General features: G+C 48.9%; 1 protein-coding gene and 1 non-coding gene across 2 annotated transcripts in view; both read right to left on the bottom strand.

The window, feature by feature from the left end:
- Positions 1–23,248, bottom strand: part of LOC144159124 (carbohydrate sulfotransferase 1-like) — a 56,771-nt gene that overhangs the window by 18,484 nt on the left and 15,039 nt on the right. The gene's annotated exons all lie outside the window — the stretch shown is intronic.
- Trnat-cgu (transfer RNA threonine (anticodon CGU)) lies at positions 3,042–3,114 on the bottom strand. The gene has a single exon. It is a non-coding gene; the product is annotated as a tRNA-Thr (tRNA).

Here is a 23,248-nt window from a genome sequence, read left to right on the forward strand (position 1 = left end):
AAGCGACGTCAAAATACCAACACCAAGGGACCGGCGCCTCCTCCATCTCAACGCCTCCCCCTCTCCTCCCTCGCCAAGAAAACTCTGTCGGAATTCGTCAAGCCATCCTCTGCATATGAAACGCAACAACGTGTTGTCGCAAATGCCACGCTGGAGGATGACAATGAAGAAATGAGGCGTGAATTACACGCCACTCAAATCAAGAAGGCGACGGCGCAGCGCGTGTGCGGGAAGCTAAAAGCGGCCTTTTCACACGGCCGCACACGGTTTTGCGGCGCTCTAGGTTTATGATCTAGTTGCTTCGGCGCCGCAATTTTGACCGAAGCTAGGTTCGAAAGGCGCACACGTACACGCGACGGCTACTGCGCGTTTAATACGCCAGGCGGATTAAACTATACAGACTCAGGCGTTCAACTGGTGATTGCCTCCGCATTCGCAACCTATAAGTGCTGGGGTGTCCTCGGCCTTTTTGTTAAGTGGACGCGCGCAACTCAATGAAATGAAACAGCTTCGCTCAGTAATCCGCCCCCATATGAATACCCGAGCCATGGATTTTTGATTCTCCTTAGGCAACCGCGACCCATATTCACACAGTAGTTCGGCTACACCTTCGGAGAAGCGGACAGGAACCATCTGCAAGCTAAGTTTACTTGAAATGATCCCACCCTCAATGTCAACTTCCCACAGCCACGCCCACGAGCGGCGAGTTGACGAGAGATGCGACCATCCAACGAATCTGACTTCTTTTTCTTGCAATGCCATCGACGGCACTCTGATGCGCCTTCCCTGCAGCAATTTTGCTATAAAATACTCTCCAGCTACTTCGCACTCCGGTTTTTTTTTTTCTCTCTTTATTCTAGGGAAAAAAAGACACGTATGTTGCCACATTTAACTACTTTCCGTCCTGTGCACGCGAAAGCACTGCTGCGTGTGCTACGTGGCTGATAGCAGTTCCAAGGCCGAACGCATAGGCATAAACAAACGGTGGCGTGTATACACACCATGTTTGATAAATGCCCAGCCTGCATGAACTGCCAGGTCATTTTCTCTTGTTGTATTTTTGTGTGTGTCCCTCGGTTAGGTGCTGCTTATGGAGTACCTCTCCGGATCGGTCACACCACATAGCGTGCCAGGCAGAGGTGCCACTGCGCACGCCTATCTCACGTGTCGCAGGCACTAGCGATAAATTAGTACTAGATATGTAAATTTCCCCCGCAACACTATGTTCATTCTCTCTCTCTCTCTCTCTCTCTATATATATATATATATATATATATATATCAGTGTGTCCAACCGAAAAAAATACCGGTTCGGTTACGGTTCTGGTTCAGGCGAAATTATTTCGTTCCGGTTCAGTTCCGGTTGTACGAGTGGAATTATCACTGAAATTAGAAAAAAAAAACATTTAGTAGTTTAACACGACAGCCAAATCAAAATACAAACAAAAATTCAACATGCTGCTGTTCCCCAAGGGCAGTGGCGCAATTGCAAGACAAACTTTAAACAATTACGAGATATTAGAAAAACAGATGAAGTGGCGACGATTTACAACCTACTTTCTCGCCCAGACTTCATGTTGTCCCAGCGACTATTCATACAGCCACCGGCAAGAGATATGACGGTGGGATATATTTTCTGCCCTTTTTATTTATGTTGAAATCGCAATCGTCGCTATGGAATCTCCCATCACGCTAACCTTGAAGCCTTAAATCTAGGCCTGCGTACTGGCGCGTTCAAATACCAGCGCTTAATACCAATGGCGGACATTTTTTATATTTGTAACAAAACAGAAAAATCCCACAACAGGCACATAAATATTACCAATGAATTAGATTATTTTGTCACTCTGAATAATTTTTTAGCTGTCACCTTATCGACTGTGTTAGCCACACTTTTGTTAAAAGTAAGCTTTAGTTAACGCTCAGTCAATGCATTATTGCTCTGACCTCTGCAATTCCTTTTGTGATAGCTATACCGGATGTGTGCATTACAATCAGTTTGTGATCGTGCTGCCTGACCCCCCCCCTCCCCGACCCCCCCCCCCCTCCCCCCATCGTTCCGTGTGCTATATTGCGGAATCTTATAACAAATTATGCTGCTACAAAATGAAAGGGAAATTTGACGCGCGGAGCATGAGATGGGACTTGTTTGGGTAGACGCTCTTTAATTCGTCCACAGCAGTACTCCCCTCCGGAACGAGTAGCAGTAGAAGTGAGTTGGGCAGTCAGTACAAGTGCGCCTTCGAAAAAAAAGCCGGTCTGAAAGAGACAAAACTGCATCAGAAGCAAACGGCTTAGCCACTGAGCAGCTCCTGCGGTTACACTTGTGAAGTATTAACAACCTTTTAAACAAATTACGAAATGCAAAAAGTTTGCACACATAGGGTGTGGACATTCGCTGTTGTGCAGTGGAGCACTCCTGCAGCCTGATTGCTCCAATGAAGTCGCAGCTAGGGAAGGGCAAAGTCGTTTTATATCCCCTGCAAGCTGCCGAGAATGACATTTCGTTTGTTCAGCTTGCACTACGCTCGCGCTTCCAGCAGCAACAGACCATTGCTAGATTGGTGCTCATTCATTTCCCCTGTTGTTACACAGAGCGTGACAGTGTTCAATTGTCTGGAGGGGAAAGTGCGCGAGCGGGTACAAAGTTGATGGTACGTGAAAGAAAAAAAAGGCCTGAATTGCATTCACTGTGCAATATCAACAACGGAGGGTCGAACCGTGTGGGCGTGAACCGGTAACCATTTTCTTTTTCGGTTCAGTTCCGGTTCGGGTTCAGCGTGCTCGAAAAATAACGGTTCGGGTTCTGGTTCAGTTCCGGCAAAAATACCGGTTCAGTTCCGGTTTTCGGTTCGGTTCGGTTCCGGTTCGATACCCTGATATATATAGTGAATCAGAATGGGAAATGAGGGGCTCGTTGAAAATAACACAGAAATAAGAGTTGGCAGCCAAGAAAACCTCGGAAAGCAAAGGGGAGGATGTGGGACGTCATTGAAACAGATAAAGAATTTGGAAAGAGAGAAAGAAAGTGGATAAAAAATGCCCGCCAGGTGGGATTCGAACCCACGACCTCCAGAATACGCGTCTGGTGCGATGACCACTACGCTACCGGCGGGGCTATTTTCCCCTCCACTTTGTGGGATATTTATGTTAAGGTATTTTTGTTTCCTGCGCTTGAGGGTGGTAGCCAACGCCACTCAGACTACTCGGGTGAAGGGGACCTTCTTTTTAACCCGCGGGCCGTAACTCGAGTGTCTACGACATGTCGAGAGTGGTCGACCAGCGTTTAACCCTCTTAAGCTCCCTGTGGCACCAAGGCTGCCAGAACAGAGGCCCTCGCTATGCATATAGTGAATAATAATGGGAAAGGAGGGGCTCGTTGAATTAAGACAGAAATAAGGGTTGGCAGTCAAGAAAACCACGGAAAGCAAAGGGGAGGATGTGGCTTTCGCCGGAAATTCAGGCTCGATATCGAGGTGACCTACGTGCTTACAACGCACGCAGTGCTTCTCCCCGTCGTTTGAACAATCATCCGGCGTTTCGCCATGCTGCTTACCACACTTTCCACACAAGGCACCACCTGCGGGGCAGGCAGCCGCTTTGTGCCCTGGGCGATAGCATCGAAGACAAACCAAAGCATGCTGCTCGTATTGACGGACTGTGCGACGAAAACTCCAGTAAAAGACTTCTCTTGGTGGGCTTGGCGACGCAAACGTTATAAGTATGGTCCCGCGGCGCCCCATCGGGCGCGCAGCAACAATTTCTTCCATATCAGCGTCAAGAACTTTCATCAACGTTTCGGATGTTTCACAGGGCCAGCAGCCGTAAATTACTCCACGTGACATACCGCTCGCAGGAACTTGGTGGGATCTAACTGGCAAGTGCGGCCGTGATGTCAGCGGCATCTTCTGGATACGCTGGAGACGCGCCGTTTGCTTCGTGTCGCAAGTTGTCATCACAATCAGTGCGTTGGACGACCTACTCAGCTTTAGTACCAAGTAGTTTGCTAGCTGCGGGTCTTCAGCCATTGAGTGGATGATCTGCTGGAGCTCGGCAGGGTCAAGTTTGGACATGTCGCGTCTCTCTGAAGGTTGAATGCGGATCACATGCGTGCCGAGCAGCTCACGTTCCCATGGTGTTTAGTAATGGTTGTTGCGTTCTCCCATTCTCCTAGAGTTCAGCTCGGCGTTTTGCGCGCGTGGTAGCTAGTTCCCATGGCCCGACATCCTCCGGTGTGGGTTCTCGTGCTGTCCAAGACGCTTGCATTTTAGCAGCACGTTCAGTGTCGGCAGTCGATCTCCTGCGCTTGACGGCGACTCCTGCGTGCACAGCGCCTATCGTAGCTTCCTCTTGGGACTCCATCGGTGGTTCATATTGGACTGCGACTGCCACGCTGAACTGAATTGGCTAGAAAGCGCTGCCTCACTACAGGTTGCAGCGGCGCCAGCACCTTCTAGGCCTAACCGGCCCACGGTTGAAAATCTCAGCTTCGCCCTTGAAATGGAGAACGTCTAGGTCGAAAAACGTGCGCCGTGGCGATGCACGAGTACTTTACTGACCTTTCGGTGATAGTCGCAGGTTCTCCGCCGATAATTTGGAAGACTAAGGTCCGAATTTCTCTGAGCAACAACGGTCGCCCGACTCAATCCCCCCCTGAGGGGATTGACCCACAGGAAATAAAAATACCTTAACATAAATAACCCACAAAGTGGAAAGGAAAATAGCCCCGCCGGTAGCGTAGTGGTCATCGCACCAGACGCGAATTCTAGAGGTCGTGGGTTCGGTTTCCACGCGGCGGACATTTTTCTCCACTTTCTTTCTGTCTTTCCAAATTCCTGATCTGTTTCCATCACCTACCGCATCCTCCCCTTTGCTTTCTGAGGTTTTCTTCACTGCCAACCCTTATATATATATATATATATATATATATATATATATATATATATATATATATATATATATATATATATATATATATATATATATATATATATATATATATATATATATATATATATATATATATATATATATATATATATATATATATATATATATATATATATATATATATATATATATATATATATATATATATATATATATATATATATATATATATATATATATATATAAAATTAGAATCACCACTAAAAACATAACAACATTTATAACGACGTTTCGGCTGGGGACCAGCCTTATTCAAGTGAATTTCAAGGTTCGCATACAGGGTATATAAAGGCTCGTAGGGAGCGCTTCGAGCACGTGGACACATGATTTCAAAAAGGTACAAAAAGAAAGTATATTAAGAAACAAGTGGAAAGTGAAGAAACGTAATGCAGGATTGGGCACGCAGGTAATTCATCTCAATGTACAACGCCGTGAAAAGCAAAAACGAGGCACTCAGGAAGTGTGTTTCCTTCAGCCACCACCCGCCCACGCACAGCAATAGTAAGAAAAGTAAACAAATAAGGAAGGGGTGCTGGGCAACCTGCCGCAATACGCGGAAGCGTGGAATCGACAATTAGTCCTACAGACACTGGGGAACGCAAAACGCCAGCTATGTGTCTCAGGCAGAAGGCAACGTTAAAGTTCAAGAGCCCAGGAGGGCGGATTAGCGAGGGGCCGCGTCCTCAAAGGAAAAGGCCAGCGCTTCCCGAAGAGACCAGATAATAGCCACAAATGGCTTGTCCACAGCCCGCGTTCCGGGCACAAAGCGGACCATGACGACCCGTCGGTGGGCGCCGACGCCGAGGGAGGGGCGCGGGAGCTACCCAAGAAGGGAAGAGCACAGGTTGTACGATTACCTTGAGAAATGACATACAAGGCAGGAAATAAACAAAGAAACAGCACACAGAAAAAAGCAGTTCAACGAGCGCCCGGCTCATGACATGAAATGGATAGATATAACGAATTTGTAGCTTACATTTCATGTTCGTGCAAATACCAAGGGCTTGCACATTATGGAAAAAAGAAAAAAGAAAACAAAAATGTGACGCACATACGAGAAAAAATTTCCAGTTATCTAGGAAACAAATGACACTTCGTAGCCAGTTATCAATGGCAGTACGAATTCGCGCATGGCATTCTTTAAACAAACTGACAAACGAAAGAACAAACAGAGAATACGCACGTACAAATCGCAGGACATGGGGAACCATATCAGTGAACAACAAATAGCTTACAAAGTGACATTTCGGGCATCAACGCAATGAAGCATGCGGAAAAAATAACTTATTGACAACACTAAACCCAATAGTGCTTGGAACGTGTAATGATGTGATACAGTAAGAGTACGTGGATAAGAAGCATTAAAGCATACGGAAAAGTAACCTGTTGAAAACGATGAACCATCCAGCGCTTGAGAAGTGGTAAGATGCGATGCGAGCCGCTACAAGGTCTAGGCCTGAAGGCACGACAGTCTTCCCGGAGACTCATTGATACCCCTTGTGAGAGCGTTGTATTTGTGGGCCATACATATATATATATATATATATATATATATATATATATCTGTGTGTAGGTGTGTGTGTGTGTACAGCCCGCGATGCTGCTTTCCAGGTTCTTACACGTATCACGTTTTCTTGTGCTCTGTTGTGTATGTATTCGCATCCACCTCTTGGGATAGTTTATACACCACCACGTTGATCCGTTCTTGTCGAAGTTTCTTGTAGTGGTGGCCGTATGCGTCACTTGGGCCTCAGTTAAAGGCCGTGCGAAAGTGCAGTAGAATATCGTACTTGGCGGGAACGTTTAAAGCGCGTGGGCCACAGTGCAACACCTTGAGGGATTCCAACGAAACACGCCGAGGGGCAACAAGTCTAAGGCACACACCGTTTAGCTGTCCGCCGTAGTCACTGCGCCGTGTCACTGGCGGACGTTGCGCCTGCAGTACATTTTCTCCACTCCGTCTGTTTCGAGTTTTTGTTTAGCGTTGTGTTGCGGATGGAGTAATGGGTTGGTTCTCCGCGAAATGCAACGTGTGAGGCAACCTAGGGAAAGCTATACGATGCTGCTTTCTAAGCACGGGAGTTCTAAGCGTGCGCTTGGGAGCATCTGGGTATACGTTCAGTGACCCAGGTAATCTAAATACTTCCGTTGCATTCGACTCGGCTACATGTTTACAGACCAGCTGTAGCTTCGACGTGTGGAAAAGCGACAGGACTGAGAATGTCGCCTCAGGAAACTAGGAATGTTACTTCTTGTAAACAAAAAAAATTCCCCGCATTTCCCCGAGGGGAAGAATGTGAAAGTGCGAATGCACGAGTTGAATTTGCGCGGTTCGGTAATGTTCGCGAAAGAGAGATCACACACACACACACAACTACAAAGAAAGAGAGATGCATTTATTCACAGACACCTATTTGTGTTGTCGTTGTACTTGATTGCTAGAGCGGATCTCAGCTTTGAAATTTCGTGTCAGTACTCCTTTAAGCGGGTGCATTAGCCCTTCTCACGCCCGATTCCTGGCCAATCCCCCACGTGGGTATGTGCCATGTCAGCGGCCAGGCAGCGCGCGCCCATCTCCCCCCGTTGCCAAGGAAGACGAGGAGATTCCTGGCCAATCCCCCACGTGGGTATGTTCCATGTCAGCGGCCAGGCAGCGCGCGCCCATCTCCCCCCGTTGCCAAGGAAGACGAGGAGCGCGCGCACCCGCAGCTGTTGCTATGCGGACGGCGGCGGACGCTTCAGGCTCGCTTAAGAAGTGCATTCGCACTTAACACGGCTTAGGCGGTTATACATTTGCGGGCTTTTAGTGTCCCAACGTTAGCTTCATAAGTTCAGTATTCTAAGGTCTTCAAGTTAATTCAGAGTTCTTTAGCTACGAACGTAGTATTTTGTCGTTGTTGCTGTCGGGGACAGTGGTTTGTGGTGTATAGACTGAAGAAAAGCAATTTTATGGTCAGGGCTTCTTTAGCGTACGACTTATGTCTGAACTGATCCATATCCCTAGAAGAATATAGCCCCCACGGCTTTACCCATGCCAGTCAAGTGATTTGCTAGACATATATTATTCCGCCTGAAGTTCATTAATTTTTTTTTTACGCCTTGTATTTTTGTTTTCTATAGTAGGTGTTCCTTCACGCCAATGCTTGTCAGCTTGTCGGGCCCCACAGGGGTCACCATACACATCGCAGTAGTTCAGTCACATGGTTCAGTAAAGAAGGCGCTGTGCTGCTGAGCCCAAGGACGCGGGTTCGGTTCCCGGCCGCGGCGGACGTTTTTCTGATGGAAGCGAAAAACAAAAATGCTCGTGTGTTGAGATTTAGGAGCACGTTAAAGATCCCCGTGTGTTCTGAATTATTCCAGAGCCCTCATCTACGACGCGCTTAAAACCACGGATTCTTTTACGACAGGGTTTTCTAGAGCTTGCCAGGTAAGTAGATTTATGAGCAAAATTTATCGTTTCATAAGAACGGTGGCTCAGTGGCTAATGCGTTGCGCTGCTGAGCACGAGGATGCGGATTCGATTCCCTGCCGCGGCAGCCGCTTTTCTGATGGAGGCGAAAAGCAAAAATTTCTCCCACCTCCCCTCGCGGGAACCCCTGTGTAGATGCGACGCATAGGGGGTTCCGTTGTTGTTTCCGTTAGGTTGATTCTCCCATCGCGTGAAACGTGCCGTGAACCCCCTGCCGCGGCTATAACGCAACACAATCCAACACAATCCACTTTAATCCAATCCAATTCAATCCAAGCCAATCCAAGCCAAGCCAAGCCAAGCCAAGCCAATCCAATCGAATCCAATCCAATGCCCCTTGCGACAGTGTTCGCTATCGGAGAGGAGAGGGGGTGAGCGGCGGAGAGCGCAGCTCGCGCGGCGAGGAGAATGGGGGAGGGGTGTGGACGGACAACAACAACGCCGTATGGAGGGACAAGGCGAGTGAATAAGATGCAGTCGCATCTGAAACGCCCGTGTGTTCGAGATTTCGGCGCACGTAATAGGTCCCCAGGTGGTCAGAATTAATCCGGAGCCCTCCACTACGGCGCTCCTCATCGGCTGCGTTGCGTCGGCGCGTTAAACCCTACAATCATTTTATAAGAACGCGTTTGCTTGAGCCAATTTCTGAGATGTGTCGTTGCTTCCTTACCAGAGTAACAATTATTGCGGTATATCTACGCCTTGTGCTCGAAGTACACGTACATCTGTACACACGTCACGACGACAAAGAGGAAAAAAATTACTGAGAGACAGAGCAGGCAGGGGAAGAAACGAAGTAACCAGGAGCTAGTATATTTCGATAGGAGTTCATTCCTTGAGGAAAAAGAAAAAAGCGCTGATTGAGAATTCGGCGCACGCAGCGGGAGCGCGCCTAGCCGTTCATTATGCTTCCGGCAGCAGCCTCGCCGCTCGGCCAAACTCAGTGGTCGGGGCTGATTCCGGGGAGCTCAGTCACGTAGAACAAAGATACCGTCGGTTTCGGGCAGTAAGCGTCGACCTTGAGGCAGCCAACTGTAGGAAAGAATTTCCTGCAGGCAGTTGTGCGCATCTTTTTTTCTCAATTTGAGCAACGCTATCATCCACCCGGGTTTGTTCCCTTATCCAAGACACGCTCGTTTCCTCTAAGCGTTACTCCTATCCTTCTTTTGATAGCTCGGTGGGCCGATCTATGTTAGCCCAGCAAGCCGATATCTACGAGCTATGACAATCATAGAGTTTTATACTAACGTATACTAGAGGGAAATGTGGCGCTGCAGTCGCGGGCCGCCGTGGGCGCCGCCACTGCAACTAGCGACGTTCCTCGCCAACTTGGCTTAGCTAGCCATATGGCTTCAGACCTTCACCACTTAGTATGTGCATGCCCTTTCTTCGATGCACATCGTTCAGACACCATTCGACACATTGGTCTAAACACCATACACCAAGAAGCACATACCGCATTAGATAAGTCTTTATTACACGAAATAGGCAAATTTGCAACCAAAAGTGGTCTGTCGCGAGTAGTCTGACGAAGGACGACCCCGGCGAAGCTTCCGAACAGTCAGTGAATAGAAGAAAAAGTGCCTGGAACTGAAGCAACCTGTGTAATCCCCTCCTTCATATCCCATTTTCCCCACCAAGTGGCTTTAGCCCTCCCTTCCCCAAATAAAAGCTTTACTACTACTACTCTTTGTCTGGATGCCAAGATTAACAAAAAAGGGTAGCAGTTTTTAAGCTCCTAAATATTCCCTGACATAAATCTTTTCGGAGCTTCAACTTCATGATAACAAAACAAACTTTAAAAATCTTCTACAGTAATACTGTTGCTTTTTTGCAGCCAGAGCCAACTTTTCAGCCTGTTCATGGGCCATTCCAAGGACAAGCGGAACGTGCCTGCCCGGTACATGACAAAATGCTCGCTGAAGCGCGGTTCCCTCAAGGATATATTAGTATGAAACTCTATGATGGCAGTAGCTCAAATTAGGAAAAGAGAGAGAGAGAGAGAGAGATAAATTTTATTTTGAAGACTCAAGTCCGAGTTTTAAATGACTCCTGAGATGAGGAAGATGAGTTTCTGGTGGGCGGTCTTGAGGTTTGCTCGGCTAGCACATCTTGAAGTGGAGGTAGTGGACTGGAGCTGGGCTTGTAATGCGGAGAAGTGGCAACCGGCGAAACATCCGGGTAACAGAGTGGCTACCGAGAGACGGTAGTAGAAGTATGGGAAGACCATTAACTCGATGGAGGGATATAACCGGAAAACTCAAAGGCATATAATGTTGCCATGATTTGAAGCGCAACAAAAAAACACGAACGATGAATACAGAGTAGACAAGACCGTAGCTAACTTCCAACTGCTTTATTACGCTACGCAAGCGCTTTATTTCTGTTGAAATTAAGGATAGGTTTTGCTGAACGGGGCTCATAACAAAAGCAAACGTGACTACTGTTAAAATACAAACTATTGGCTTCTGCAAATGCAAATGGCTTCTCATTGCCGCACGTGTACACGTGTACACAAGTGTACACCGGTTTTATCTGACACAACCGTGTTGTTCAAACACCCTAATCAACATACTAGGGAAGTGTCTGAGGCTTTTTTCATACCGAAAAATTGCGAAACTTGTGTTAGCCAACCTTTTGTGTCCTTGCACAAAAGCGAAATCTGTTATCTTGCAGAATGTGTGACTTGACGAGTTGCAGGCTTGCGCAGTGACTCCTTCTTGAATTGAACTGTTTTCACATGCGCGGTTTTTGCTGTATATATGTTTTTCCTTTTCCAATAAAATTCAGTTGTGAGTGCCGCGCTGTGTCTGTTACCTTCCTCGTCCTTGTCTTCCTCGCGCTGGCTATTTTCTATCACGATGAAACATATGAAGCAGTGGCGACTTCCCGTCCACTTTTCGGCGATTTCTCTACGAGGTCACAGTGTCTTGTTTGTGCAATTGTCCGTCGCTGACCTAGGCTACCGTCAAAGAGCACGACCGGGCGGTTGTGTACTTCTGTTTGGTCGTATGACTCGTATCCCTTGAACGCTAGCGTGCAGTTAACGCAGTGGTCTTAGTGCTTAGTCTTAGTCTTAGTCTTAGCAGTCTTAGTCTTAGTCTTAGTCTTAGTCTTAGCAGTGGTCTTAGTCTTAGTATGGTCTTAGTGCTGACGCACATTACGTTCCTCCTGCCCATAATACGTCACTGTAGCGCGAAATTTGAAAGTTCTTGAACATTTCGCGCGTTTTTTTTTTTTTTTTTAACACCTTCCGTGGCTGGAATGGAGGTGAGTGAGTAACCGAAAGCTAGTTGTTCCAAAATAAACGAAGTTGCATTTTGTCTTCGCGGCCGGTTTAAATACCGCGGGGCGTCTTGGGCGCATGGAAGGGGCCGTCGCGTTTCCTGTTTCAAAGTTGCCGCCACCGGGACCCCGCGTGACAAATGAAGCGTGCTTGCCGCCGAGGCGTTCCCACGGAGTCTCTTCATCATCGGCGTACGCGCGCGCATACGCCGCGAACAGCGCTGGAGGCCGTCGCGAAACGGGGTCGACTAGTCCGCCGGTGTGGCGGACCGGTTAGCATTGCACACTGTGCGTATACACACATGATACGCTCCCCGGCGCCGTGCGTTGTCCGCGGCTAAATGGCGGCCGGACGAAAGAAGAGCGCGCCTCACAATGTCCTGTATGTCAGCGCGCCCTTTATTTCCGGGCCCGTCGCTTTGTTCTCGCGTATTGAAAGCGAGCGTGAGCGTCGTGCGAGTTATTATTTCCCGTTCGTGGTGGTCTGCGCGTGGGCTTCTTCGTCTGTCTCTTCTTCTGCACTGGCGAAAGAGTGCCTTCTTACGCAGGGAATATGGATCTAAAGAATTTCGGCTTCCATCATCTTCACTGAGAAGAGTTCCCTCTTAACGGTGGAAACAGATATTAGCGACGTAGCCTGTCATCATGGCCACTGCCAAAAGTCCTTCCCAACCCAGAAAACGGATCTAAAATGTTGCGTGTCATCATCTGCACTTACAAGAGTGCGTTCTAACCTGAAACACGTTCTCTGCGCATGTCCTCGCTCCGAACCTGATCGTACCACGGGAAAGCATTCTCTGGGCCTGCCCGCGTCCGCACAGATCTCTTCGAGTCACCTCCTAGGGCCCTGGCTTACAACCGGCATGGCAAGTCGCGCAACAAAAGTGCTCTTAACGTTCCTCCGGAGCACTGGACTCGTGAGTGAGCTATGAACTCTCAGACAAATGACTATATCACCTTATTGTGTGTGAGCTTTTTTGTGTGCGTCTGTGTGTTTGAGTATTCATGTGTAAGTGAGAGTTTTCATATATTTTCATCACACCTTCACCCCCATTTGGTGTAGCAAGTCGGGCGCCCAGCCTGGCTGATCTCACTTGCCCATTAAAGATGTTTCTCTCTCCCTCTAACCCAGGGAACATACCTTTAAAACTTCTTCCGTTCTGGGATCATCTGCACCGACGATGCTCCCGCCTAACCAGGGAACCGATCTTTAGAGCTGCGTCAGTCATCATGTGTGCTGATATGAATCGCTTCTAACGCAGGGAACCAATCTTACTCGGACTGTCATCATGTGCACGGACGAGAGTTCTTCCTAAAGCAGGGAACGTGTTTTTGGAACTTTGTCTATCACCATTCAATGACGAAAGTCCCGCTTAGCGCAGCGAAGAGATCTCAATAACTTGGTTTGCCCTAATGTGCACTGAAAGAGTTCCTCCTAACGCCGATTGATTGATTGATTCAAAACACGTTTATTCCATTTTTTTTCGCTTTGGCACAGTTCTTTGGAGCTTCGTCTGTCATTATCTGCACTGACAACAGTGCCTGCTGAGTAGGGGAATGGCTCTTAGGAATTTTATATTCATGGCAATGAAGCCGGCCCTAGCGCGCCCACCAAACGACTGCGTCGACCCTTAAAGTGAATTTTTATGCCTCCCTAAGTCGAAAGTTTTGTTTCGTCTACTTTTAATGATTGGCGGTTGCCGGAGCTCACACAAGAACGTTTAATATTTCCAGCCGCGCTCCAGGATATGTGGCGGTAAGGGTTTGAGCGAAGTAGCTTGAGATTGTCATTCCGATTCCCTGCTTCTTTCGCTGTGTTTTGCTTGCACAGAAACCCCGCATACGCATGGTTATGCCTGGGGTAGTTCATTTTCGGCGGATTGGATTTCGCTGTGCCTTTCATGTACACGAAAAAAAAATTTTTGTTTTAGTCTTCTCTGCAGAGAACACTAACAAACACGACTTGTGTTTGTGAACATTTGTAAGAAAGGGAACCAGGTTAACCAGAGTAACCATTGACGGTATTAGTTATTAGAGATCACAGCTGCGTCGTTTTGTTATATATATGCAAGAAAGTATGTTTATTAAGTTCGCAGAACCTATATGACTGTGTGCCAAACACATGTTAACGCAATGCCTTAAATGTGTACTTTAATTGTTAACCGAAGCTTCAGCGCGCTTGAAATCGCCAGCTTTATGTCGAAGGTAATATTAAAGGGACCCTGCAACACTTCTTTCAACTTTTTTGAAATCTTAAATGCTTGCAGAACGTAGCCACCCAACACACCCAGTACTTAGATTAGGGGTACTCAAAGTACCTCAGCCAAAAATTACTGCTCTATTCTCATCAGATAATCTGTAAATTCGCTTCGCTCAAAAAATTTTTCTCTTTTTCCCGGTCTTGACGTTCTTCGACGGCCCGAATTACGTCACTGAGGCCATGTAGTGGCTGTAGGGCGGTTTTCGTTCAGTTGAAGCAAGGAATGCTTTTCGATAGCAACTTTAGAAATAAAGCCACAAAAACAAAGCAGAAACGGAAGGCGTATCTGGTGCGACGAGCAAATCACGCAGTGCCGCTCCGTGCTGCCGATGACTGTATACCTTTCGCAGTGCTTCAGACGCGAAGGGAAGAGTAAAAGCGTTTATCAAAAGTGTTGCAGGGTCCCTTTAAGATATTTTGTCGTTCTCAGCGTTTTGCTGTCAATATTTTCGATTTTGTTTTTATTTTCTCTCGTAGTTCGAATCGGCGTTCGCTTTTTTTCAGGCCTACTTCACAGCTAGTGATGCCTAATATATGTGCACACAGACTTGAGCCAATAGCGCCGATTGTAACAGCCAACTTCCTCACAACTTCGAGGCAACACTTTGATGTGAAATTTGTCTGCCGAAAGAAATACCTTAACCTAATTAAATTGCATAGCTAACATATCTAGAGGTATTTTTGCTAGTGGCCCACATGTCTGAAGCTATTTTTCTTTCGAATTGCTTCGCTCCCATTTTAAGCTCGTCTAAATTTCTCGAAGGCGTCGCCGCTCTTCAAACTAGAAACATTTAAGCGATTGAGTATGAGCGAGACTTGGCTGAAGTTCAATTCCTACACAGCCGTACTTCGTACTTTTCTTGCAAAAGCCGCCAACACGAACACAAAACCAGGAAGCTAGAGGTGTGCACAGGAACTTCGTCTTTACAGATACGTTGTTCTAACATTAATGTTACACATACCGTATTAAAGGCCACTCCACTGAGCGCTAGTATGTCTTGCGCACGTCTAAAAAATGTCTCTATGGGATGTTCAAGACGTTTCGAGATCGTACCATAACTACATGCTACAATACTTCTTCACACGACATTTGCAGCACAACAAACCTGGCATAGTACCCAGGCAATATATCTCGCAGGATTTCCTTGGCTACATCCTTGAGGTGTCTAAAACTTGGTACAGGATGCCTACAAGACATCTACTCGGTATCTTGCAGCTATCTGTGCTACAAACGACAAGACCCCTGCTACCAGTTTTGTTGACATTCTCAAAATATCTTACGTAGCCGTTTATAAAACATCTCAATCACCATTCACCTTTTATGGCTTTATATTCCGCACCAAGCGCTAATGTCAGTTTGTCACGTTGCACAGCGTACAGACTGACCCATTCCTGCAACAGTTCAGTCGAGATATCAGAAACTACTTGAAACGGTGGCTCGGTGGCTAAGTCTTTGCGCTGCTGAGACCAAGAGCGTGGGTTTGATCCCGGCTGCTGCATGCAGCCGTTTTTGTATTGAAAAAAAAACCCCGAAATGCTCGTGTGTCGATATTTCGTCACACCTGAAAGATCGACAAGTAGTCTAAATTGATCCTGAGGCCCTCATCGCGCGCCTCATCGCCCAGGCGCAGCTTAGGCGTAAAAACCCCCAAAATTTGACATTTTAGCCAGAAATTCAAAGAAGGTCCGGTTTACTGGCATTTGAAACGGGACGGCGGATAGCGCAACGTAACTCATTTACTAGAAAGCCTATTATTGTCCCACACAATCGCTATGGGAATCGCGATGTAGTTCTTTCATCCTCCTCCTCTTCTATTGCCCTCCCTCCCATTCATCTTACAGACGCCACTCCACAGCGATGGCGCCAGGAACTGTTGCGCTTTAGCTACGCGTACGGAACAAGAACAAAGGTGTTTTCGCTGACTTTCGTTCGCGAAGCACGCGCCTCCTTACGCCATTAACTTTCGCTCTTAGTCGCGCTTGCGCGAGCGCGCGCTTCCTAGTTCGTATTTATAAGCAGCACGAAAGCACGGGCGAAGAAGACGCCTCCGCGCCGCTTGGTACAAAGAACAGAGGGATGGCAACAATTTTAATTCCCCATTGTCTACGTCGGCACTTTCGCGGCGCGACCACTGCCACTACTACGGGAACGAAAGAAGCGCACAAAGCAAAAGCGAAATGGGGTCACGACGCCCGCCGTGCACGAGGCAGCTAGACCCGAGGACAAAATGAAAAAGAAATAAACCGGTTGCCGTTCCCACCGAGCGCAAACTACACGACAGATCGTGGGCAGTCACTGAGCAGCAGAGGAGGGCTAATAGCCGCACCTTGCGGTACGCCCCCCCTCGCTCTCAATTCTTTGAGCTTCCCAAAGCGCTAGGATGTTTCTCTTCCTTTGTAGAGGGCGCGAGTGGGTTCCTGCTGGACCTTCTCACGGCGCTGTGACGGCGCCCAATTGTTCGATGGTATTAGCACACAAAAGACGCCGCGCACGCTTTCAGCTGTTGCTGCCCGTGAACCCGTGTTGGCCGACTGACGCAACGACGACGATAATGCGTAGGCCGGAGGTCGCGAAAACTGAAGCTCCGCCGATTGAACTGCGAAGGCTGAGAGCCCTTCAGCGGTGCAGGCCAGCATGCATACGCATTTGCAATCCTTTACAAGCGACTAAATTGCCGGTAATTTAAAACTTTGCGTTTCTCTCGAGCGTCGTGAAAGAACAAACGCTCCGTATCTCTTGGACTGGTTACTTGCTTTGCTGGGCAGATTATTTCTGCGACTTAAGTGTTTGTAGCGGCAGAAGAAAGAAAACTAGAATCGAAGCGACGCTCGGGAGACTTCCGCAAGGGAAGGTAGAATGCGTACGTACAGTCGGTAAAACGCTTGTCTATAACAGCGATTTCAACTTCAACCAGCTACATCCGAAAACTGCCGAAACATACTCGTTCCAAACATGTCGGAGGCAAAAGCGAAGGGCTAAGACCTCAGTATTCCGCAGTAGTTGTATTCAAATCCCGCTCCGGCGGGGCAGGATAGGGTTGAGAGTACGAAAGCTGTGTTATAGACAAGCCTTTTACCGGCTGTACTATGTTTTCTTTGATTCAATGCACACTCTTTATACCGGGTCGAAGATAAGGCTATATCGATTGATTGATTGATTGTAGGGTTTAATGCGCCAATGCAACGTAGGCGATGAGGAGCGCCGTAGTGGAGAGCTCCGGATCAATTTTGACCACCTGGGTATCTTTAATGTGCGCCGAAATCTCGTACGCACGGGCATTTTTGCTTTTCGCCTCCATCAGAAAAACGACCGCCGCGGCCGGGAATCGAACCCGCGACCTCGTGCTTAGCAACTCAACGCCTTAGCCACTGAGCCACCGCGGCGGGCAAGATAAGGCTATGTCAAGGAAGCCAGAGAGGGAAAGCTTTCGAATGCGCTCCTTTTAAAATTCTTGTTCCAACAAGTACAAAAAATCCCGGACCATCTCCACTGACGTGGAAGCTGGGAAGGGGCGAAGCAAGCAGTATATATGTGTATCGTTGGTGATTGGCGTTTTTGCCAACGGAGATGAAACCGTTGGGGATAGAGGTATGCAGCTTTACTGTGAACATCTCGTGTCTTTGAATCACGAAGCGTTCTAGCACCAGGTATAAACGAGTGTCCCGGTATTTTAGTACGCGTTACGAGGCGTTCCAGCGCGAGGCGTAAACGAGCGTACCGGTGTTTTAGTACCGTGACTACATGAGATGACGATTACGACGACGACAGGAGACGCCAACAGCCCGATACCCCTAAGGGACTTCGCCCCTTAAAAAACACTCAATCAGTGAAATAGGTGGAGACCAATTTATCTAAAATATATGTAACTTTAATGGCTAGTCTCTCATTACCCGCATGCACTCGATATGCTCTGGCTATTTGCCACTTGTTATGGAGTGTTTAGGATGAACCGTCTCTTTCTTTCGTTCTCTCTTGATTGCTTGCTTGCTTGCTTTCCTTCCTTCTTTTTACAGTAATGTTTACACACCTCTTGTACATCACCGTCTTGTACATCACTGCCTCACCGACTACCTCGAAGAAAAGCATTTATACCCACTCACAATGTTTGGTTTTCGCACCAAACTGTCCACGCAAGACATTCTTTTAGAACTTAAGGAGCAGGTGCTAGACCATCTCAACCGTACCACGCCTCGCACCATCCTCGCGCTGGACGCAAAAGGCGCATTTGACAACGTTACTCACCAAGCGATTCTAGACAACCTCAACGCCACCCACTGCGTGTCTCGCACCTTCAACTACGTTGCAGCGTTTCTCCGAGAGCGCACGGCTACTATCAAGCTCGGAAGTCTAACCTCGCCCATCATCAGAACACCCCCTAAAGGCACACCGCAAGGATCTGTAATATCCCCCCTACTTTTCAATATCGCATTACTTGAACTACCTAATCTTCCGAACAAAATACCCAACCTGGACAAAATACCCAAACAAAATAATTCTGAACAAAATACCCAACTATTTTCTGGACTACCTCTGGTTCCAGTGGAGAACAGCAAGACGCCCTTCAAAAAGCTGTAGACACCACCGCCAACTACCTGCGTCCCAGGGGCCTGACCTGTGAACCTGCCAAATCAGCCCTTCTCATCCTGTGGGCCCGATCACGTGGCCGCCCTCCTCCTCCCACACCTGATCCTGAAGTGTCCATTCAAGGCGAACTTATCTCCTCGGTGACCACCCTCCGCGTCCTCGGCGTCCCCTTCCATCGGGACGGCACGGCTACAGCGCTCCTTCCGCAACTCCAGACATCCATTACTCGCCAAACCCATCTTATCCGCAGAATCTGCAGCCGACATCACGGCCTCACAGAATGGGAAATTTGTTGTCTGGTCCAAGCACTCCTTATCAGCAAAATCACCTATGTCACACCGTACCTCAATCTTCGACCACAAGAAACCGCTAAAATTGAAGCCGTCATTCGTAAAGCATACAAAACGGCTCTGGGCCTCCCCATTTACACCTCTGCGGACAAACTGCTCAAGCTGGGCATACACAACTTCCTTGGCGAGCTTGTGGAGGCGCAGAGAAACTCCCAACTTCAACGCCTCAGCTTCACGCCAACTGGCTATTCCGTTCTCCGCCCGCTCGGCTACCCTACACCAAGACCGACCACAACGCCTCCCAACTACCATCAAGCACCGTATCCACGTTTCCCCCATATCGCGCCATATGCATCCCACCTTCAACCGAGGCCGTCGAGAAGCGCGGGTCTGTTATCTCATCAAGAAGCTAGCGGATGACCCCCAGGTCCGTTATACTGACGTTGCCTATGACTCCTGCACTCGACGCACAACTTTGGTTACCCTAAATCACGCCCGCCGAATCTCCACGGCTGCCACCATGCACATCAACAAAATATAGACGGCAGAAGCTCTGGCAATCGCCTTCGCAGCCACCACCCACGCCAAGCATCCGCACATCACTGTAGTCTCCGACTCACAGCAGGCATGCCGCCTCTACCAGGCAGGTCTAGCCCCACCCCAGGCCATTCCACTCCTCCAGCGTCTACCTGACGAGACCACTATTACAATCGTCTGGACTCCCGGACACTCCGGCCTTCCGGGAAATGAAGCGGCCCACGCCGCCGCCCGAGCTCTGCACTTCCGGGCATTCTCCACCGATGGTCAAGTGATCCCATCACCCCGCACGAACGACCACGACCTCCTCCAAATTCCTATTGACAATACGTACAATGCCATTCTGTCCCACTACACCCTTACCCGCCGGGTCTACCCCCCTCCACACCACTCCCTAACCAACCAGCAAGCCATAATCTATCGTCGCCTTCAGACCGGTACCTTTCACAATCACGTCATCCTCCACCAGATGGCACCCACTATCTACCCCCGTCAATGCCAACACTGCGATACCCCACCCACCACATTCCACCTCGTATGCTCCTGTCCCCACTCCCCTAACCCACCCCATTCCCCACCCCGGAGCAGTGGGAGACTGAGTTGACCAGCCCGGACCCGGCCCGCCAGAGGACCTTGGTTTCTCGGGCTATTGAGTCGGCCCGGTCGAGAGGAATCCTGGACTAGGGACGCTTCACCGCCACCCCTTTCCCTTTCCCTTTTGCTCCAATAAACGTTTACTACTACTACTACTACTACACACCTTCACAGTTTGTGCGCTAACACATGCATTATGAAGTGTCGCTACCGTGCATAGCGAGCCAGTACACTCTGCATCGTGCACACGCATGCGCAGACGGTACGTAAATAACGGAGTGCAGCACGTGCTCAACGCGTAAGCGCGTTTATGAAATATAGTTTCCCCGCGCACTAACAATTTCTTAAAGTCAGGATATCGGCGTCAATGCCACCCGAAATAAATCCCGCGGAGTGCTCAGACACAGCACTCTCCTACTCTATAAACTCTCCTGGAAATGTTTTTGATTTTTCCCAAGCTTTGCACGGCAGAAGCAAAGGCGTTGACGTCCACGGTGCAGGGGTATGGGTTTGCCCATGCATGCGGCTGCCTTTCCTCGCGGTAATCGCCTTATGTCACCACCACCACCAGCAGCGGCTCTAATAGCCTCGCCGCTGCCCGGCCGTTCCGTGAATAGCCGCGGAGCCAAGGCCGATCGGCTGGCTGAGCGTGCCAGCAGGAGCGTTTCCTCCAGCACATTTTGACGCCCCCTTATGCAGAGAACGGACGCAGCAGCGCGCTACACACGAACCATTCTCCGAGCCAAACATTGCAACAGCACAAAGCGGACGAGTTGGAAAGGACCTTAAGCTACCGACTACAGCTTACTCCGAGGTGTTGGCGGACGCTGACGAAATGATTCTGGTGGGGAGGAAAACATAAACTTCTCAGTTAACGTATATACCATCTGGCGTCAGGAAACGCACAAATGAGATTATAAAATGTACGAAAAGACAGTCGACGTTGTATAGGAACGGCAACGTCTAAACGTACGTGTTTTAAGAGCGAACGCTCTTTATAAGCGACCCCAAACCATCCACCGCCGGCGTCGGCGGCGGCGTCCGCAGTGCTCTTTAAAGAAAAAACAGCATCCGGCGCCAGGTTTCGATCCGAGGACTTTGCGGGCCGCAGCGCGACGCGCTACCGACCAAGCCACAGACGCGACGGTGATATCAGTGTTAGACGCGCCTTATATCTTTAACGCATTCAAACTACGTCGTCAGCGGCGTGCGTTGGCGACTCAGCGGCGTTATAGCGGCTTGATAACTGCGTGGTGTACACGTGATACTACAAACCCGATGGAAGAGATGGAAGAGAAGGCGGTGGGCTGCGGGGGCCGAGCGCAAGCGCCGCAAGCGGGCCGACAACCGTGCATTCGCACTTTCACATTCTCCCCCTCGGGGAAATGCGGGGGAATTTTTTGTTTGTTTGTTTGTTTTTGTTTTTCGCGTGGAGAGGGGGTGGGGGGGAAAAGAGGGTAACTGATGCAGTAGCATTCAGTAACCTATACGTTGCCAGATAATACTAAAATCGCGGCAATCCGAGATGCAGCACGCACATTTAAAGAGGGTAGTATTCCTTGGGCTACCTAAACTCAAATATTTTGACCTGACCTGCCTGCCCTGTCTGCCCTGCCTGCCTTGCCGCCCTATTGCCTGCCTGACCTATTGCCTGCCTGCCTGCCCGCCCGCCTGTCTGCCTGCCTGCCTGTCTGCCTGCCTGCCTGTCTGTCTGTCTGTCTGTCTGTCTGTCTGTCTGTCTGTCTGTCTGTTTCCCACTATTCAACTGCTCGGCAAAAAAAATGCAGGTGTAAAACTGACTGAACAGGAAGTATACAAAGGTAGGACTGTTTCCGTGGCTCACAAGTGTCGGCTTTGCTCAATTTAAAGGAGACTGCAGGCGTATTCGAGGCAGGATATAAGTGCATTACTGAGAGTAGCACCGTTCTGTTAATTAGGGTTATACGTTGGGTTGCAACTGAAATAAGCAACACGAGGTAAAAGCAAACATTAACACAAAAGATGTCGGCTCGAGCTGCTCTAAGAACAACAGAGACAAAAGTTCCCAACAGATGGCGTGCGAACAGTGCGGAGGCGGCAAAACTGGGTTAAATTGAGCGAACCTCAATTGAAGGCATCATGGGAGGAGCAAGGGGGGAAGAGAAGAGAATGTGGGGTGAGGGGAAAGAGAGGATATAGTGTCACGTGACAGGGGCGGCCAAAGACTACCGTCTTCCGACGAGGGCTGCAGCGGCGCAAGCAGATACACGGTCAATCTGTCAAATGATAGTCGCGCAGCGCAGCTCAGCCCTGTAGCCACCTAAGCTAATTCGCTGTTCAGATCTTTAGACACAAAATAAAAATGGCTCCCGATTCATTTTCTCCTGCGTGCGCTCAGGTGCGTGATTACGCGTTAAAAAAAACACCAATTTACAGGAACAAGTTATTTCAACGAACAACAAACGAATCATTAACGGCAGCCGGAAGATAACGCCCTCTACAGGAACGCACTTGCAATCGCTGAAGAAAGCTGCAAGAAACCTAAAAAGCGCGCCGAAACCGCACAACTCTACAGCCGCCACTTATTCCATGCAACGCACCTGTAAGCGTGCCCAGCGCAGGTGTGACTCGGCTTTTAAAAGGGGCGATAAAAGGAGGGAAAAGAAGACCCGGCTAAGAACAGGTAGGGCCTCAGAGATTGTTTCTATGGACGGCGTGACCAGGCGGTCGCTGACTCCTATACGGCACGCTGTATAGTAGTACATGCACGGTTCGCACGCCGGGTCTTCTTGCCTCTGATGCCGTGCTGGCTCACGCGCATATGTGCTGACTCTCGCCGTCGTGACGAAACGTCCCGCAAGATTCGTGACTCCGAAAATAACAAAGCGGAAAGGCAGCTTCGAGAAGACGAGCGACAACCTTCTGTGAAGATGTGACCGCCGCGTCGTACTGCGTAACATCTAGCGTTAGCCTTTCGTCAGCCATCGTCGAGACACAGAGCTTGTCACACGATGGCCTATATTATGACCGTGACGAAAGCTTCAGTACAAAAGAAGGGCGCTTGGCGGGAGGGGGGGGGGGTGCTTTTTTATATGTCTTTGTTGCGCTTGCCTTGTATTCTGTCGCGTTTGATTTTCAAACGTCCTGCAGAGGTCCTGTGATTGGACCCGCCGCATTGGTTCAGTGGCTAAGGTGTGCTGCTGAGCCCAAGGACGCGAGTTCGATCCTGGTTGCGGTGACTGCTTTTCTGGAGGAGGCGAATAGAGAAAACGCCCGTGTGTTCGAGATTTCGGCGCAAGT

The sequence above is a fragment of the Haemaphysalis longicornis genome, unplaced genomic scaffold (genome assembly GCF_048455015.1).
Source record: "Haemaphysalis longicornis isolate Haplotype H1 unplaced genomic scaffold, Haemaphysalis longicornis Haplotype H1 scaffold_10, whole genome shotgun sequence".
Lineage (NCBI taxonomy): Eukaryota > Metazoa > Arthropoda > Arachnida > Ixodida > Ixodidae > Haemaphysalis > Haemaphysalis longicornis.